This window comes from Hordeum vulgare, chromosome 1H, assembly GCF_904849725.1.
Source record: "Hordeum vulgare subsp. vulgare chromosome 1H, MorexV3_pseudomolecules_assembly, whole genome shotgun sequence".
In the NCBI taxonomy this organism is placed as follows: Eukaryota; Viridiplantae; Streptophyta; class Magnoliopsida; order Poales; family Poaceae; genus Hordeum; species Hordeum vulgare.
In genome coordinates this window covers 129,667,294-129,671,293 of record NC_058518.1, presented here as the reverse complement: position 1 = coordinate 129,671,293, position 4,000 = coordinate 129,667,294, and positions in this window count along the sequence as shown.

The window sequence follows — 4,000 nt, the reverse complement described above, 5'->3', positions numbered from 1 at the left end:
GAATGAAGACTCATTTACATGTGTGGATACATAGACAAAACACTGTCCCTAGCAAGCCTCTAGTTGGCTAGCCAGTTGATCAAAGATAGTCAGTGTCTTCTGATTATGAACAAAGTGTTGTTGCTTGATAACTGGATCACGTCATTAGGAGAATCACGTGATGGACTAGACCCAAACTAATAGACGTAGCATGTTGATCGTGTCATTTTGTTGCTACTGTTTTCTGCGTGTCAAGTATTTATTCCTATGACCATGAGATCACATAACTCACTGACACCGGAGGAATGCTTTGTGTGTATCAAACGTCGCAACGTAACTGGGTGACTATAAAGATGCTCTACAGGTATCTCTGAAGGTGTTAGTTGAGTTAGTATGGATCAAGACTGGGATTTGTCACTCCGTGTGACGGAGAGGTATCTCGGGGCCCACTCGGTAATACAACATCACACACAAGCCTTGCAAGCAATGTAACTTAGTGTAAGTTGCGGGATCTTGTATTACGGAAATAGGTATACGGATATTGACGATCGAATCTCGGGCAAGTAACATACCGAAGGACAAAGGGAATGACATACGGGATTATATGAATCCTTGGCACTGAGGTTCAAACGATAAGATCTTCATAGAATATGTAGGATCCAATATGGGCATCCAGGTCCCGCTATTGGATATTGACCGAGGAGTCTCTCCGGTCATGTCTACATAGTTCTCGAACCCGCAGGGTCTGCACACTTAAGGTTCGACGTTGTTTTATGCGTATTTGAGTTATATGGTTGGTTACCGAATGTTGTTCGGAGTCCCGTATGAGATCACGGACATCACGAGGGTTTCCGGAATGGTCCGGAAACGAAGATTGATATATAGGATGACCTCATTTGATTACCGGAAGGTTTTCGGAGTTACCGGGAATGTACCGGGAATGACGAATGGGTTCCGGGAGTTCACCGGGGGGGGTAACCCACCCCGGGGAAGCCCATAGGCCATGAGGGTGGCGCACCAGCCCTTAGTGGGCTGGTGGGGCAGCCCAAAAGGGCCCTATGCGCCTAGGAAAGAAAATCAAAGAGAAAAGAAAAAAAAAGAGGAGGTGGGAAGGGAAGGAAGGACTCCCACCCACCAAACCAAGTCCAACTCGGTTTGGGGGGGAGCCTTCCCCCTTGGACTCGGCCGACCCCCTTGGGGCTCCTTGAGCCCCAAGGCAAGGTCCCCTCCCTCCCACCTATATATACGGAGGTTTTAGGGCTGATTTGAGACGACTTTTCCACGGCAGCCCGACCATATACCTCCACGGTTTTTCCTCTAGATCGCGTTTCTGCGGAGCTCGGGCGGAGCCCTGCTGAGACAAGGTCATCACCAACCTCCGGAGCGCCGTCACGCTGCCGGAGAACTCTTCTACCTCTCCATCTCTCTTGCTGCATCAAGAAGGCCGAGATCATCGTCGAGCTGTACGTGTGCTGAACGCGGAGGTGTCGTCCGTTCGGTACTAGATCGTGGACTGATCGCGGGATTGTTCGCGGGGCGGATCGAGGGACGTGAGGACGTTCCACTACATCAACCGCATTCACTAACGCTTCTGATGTACGGTCTACAAGGGTACGTAGATCACTCATCCCCTCTCGTAGATGGACATCACCATGATAGGTCTTCGTGCGCGTAGGAAATTTTTTGTTTCCCATGCGACGTTCCCCAACAATATAAACCATAGAATCATTAAAATAAGCAGATAACACAAAGAAAACATAATCTGTTAAAAACAGAATAGTCTGTAAAGATTCAAAATTTACTTATACTTCTGTAACTCCAAAAATTCTGTAAACTTTGGAAATCATAGGGAATTTTTATATCAATCTTGTGTAAAACTTTCAGACTTTGTTGTTTCTATGATTTTTAGGATTTTTCTACTGGGCGCAAAAATTTCTGTTTTTCAACATTATTAAAGCAACTAATACCCCCACATGATCCCAAAGGCTTTGCTTGGTACAAACACTAAATAAGACACAAAAACACAATTATAACAGTAGAATAGTTATGCAAACACATAAGAATAGAAAGAAAGTAAAAATAAATTTTATTCATTGGGTTGCCTCCCAAGAAGCTCCATAGTTTTACGCCTCTAGCTAGGCATATAACATAGATTTTAAGTATTGTCATCAATAGTTTCCAACTCCTCAATCACATATCCCTCATTTCTTAGAGATCTAGCATGCATACTATTAAAAGTTATACTCCTAGGTATAAAGTTAAAGAATTCATTCATATGAGGAGGTTCATTCAAATTGAGATGAGCCCTAATCATCTTAAGATCTACGTTGTTGCTAGAAGAGGCACCCTTGTTCTTTGAAGTTTGGGTAGTTTTCTTGCCAAGAGGAGGTTTTTCAATATTTTCAATGGAACAAAAAGTTGTGCTCAAGTTAATGAAAATTTCTTCTAATTTATCAATAGGAGCGGGACTCTTTACGACCCTTGGAAATTTCTACGAACAAATGGGTTGTTTATTTTTTATAATTTTAATAGTGTCCCCTATTCTTGAACAAATACGATTAACAAGATTTTGCACCCTTTTATCCAAATTTTCAACATGTTCTTTGGTAAGAATTTTCTTTTCAATAACATCTATCATTTATATAACATGATCAAGCGTTAAAAATGTTTCATTTATAATGATAGGTGGAGACCCCAATAGAATTCCCATGGCATTGAGAGCATCGGAAGGTGGACAACTTAAGAAATTTCCTCCAGTGATAGTATCAAGAACAAATCTATACCAAGTAGTAATTCCCACATAAAAGTTTCAAAGAAGAACGGTAGTAGATTGCTTGTGGATAGATCTATCATGAGCAATGCAAATCCTATACCAAGCATCTTTCAAACTTTCTCCTCCTCTTTCCTTAAAATTAAGAACTTCAATCTCATGGGCACTCATAGCGAGGGAAGAGTTTGCCATAGAAATAAGAAAACAAAAGATCCGGCAAGAAAACAGAAAAGGAAATATGGCAATAAAAAAGGCAATTTTTTGTGAAGTGGGGGAGAGGAAAACGAGAGGCAAATGGCAAATAATGTAACTGTAAGGAGACGAGATTTGTGTGTAGGAACCTGATAGATCTTGACTTGATCTTCCTCGGAAACGTCGCTAGAAATCTTGCTTACCCTCGCATATGCGTTGGTTTCCCTCCAAGCTTAAAATGTGATGTAGCACAGCGATGACAAGTATTTCCTTGAGTTAAGAAACCAAGGTATCAATCTAGTAGGAAGATCCATAAGACTATAAGCAGCACGTGCACACAAATAGAAATCCTCACAACCCAACGCATGGAGGGGTTGTCCATCCCTCATGGGTAAAGTAAGGATAGATTGATAGATGCAAATAAGAGTGATAGAAAACAAATGCAGCACGGTATTTTTGGTTTTTTTATAATATAGGTCTGAAAACAAGAGAGCAAATAAACTAGAAAAGCAAATAGAAAAAAAGAGATTGCAAATAGATGATGTGAAGTAGACCCGGGGACATAGGTTTCACTAGTGGCTTCTCTCGAGAAATAGCAAATGGTGGGTAGACAAATCGTTATTGCGCAATTGTTAGAAGAGCAAATAATTATGACGATATTCAAGACAATGATCATGCATATAGGCATCACATCCAAGATAAGTAGACCGACTTCTGCGTGCATCTACTTCTATTACTCCACACAACGACCGCTATCCACAATGCATCTAGTGTATTGAGTTCATGGAGAAATGGAGTAATGACTTAAGAATGATGACATGATGTAGACAAGATCGATTCATGTAGGAATAGACCCCATCATTTTATTCTTGATAGCAATGATACATGTGTGTCAAGTCTCTTTCTGTCACTGAGATTGAGCACCGCAAGATCGAACCCATCACAAAGCACCTCTTCCCATTGCAAGATAAAAGATCAAGTTGGCCAGACAAAAACCAAATATCACAGAAGAAATACGACGCTATAATAATCAAGCATGAGTAAGTTTTCATAGATCTG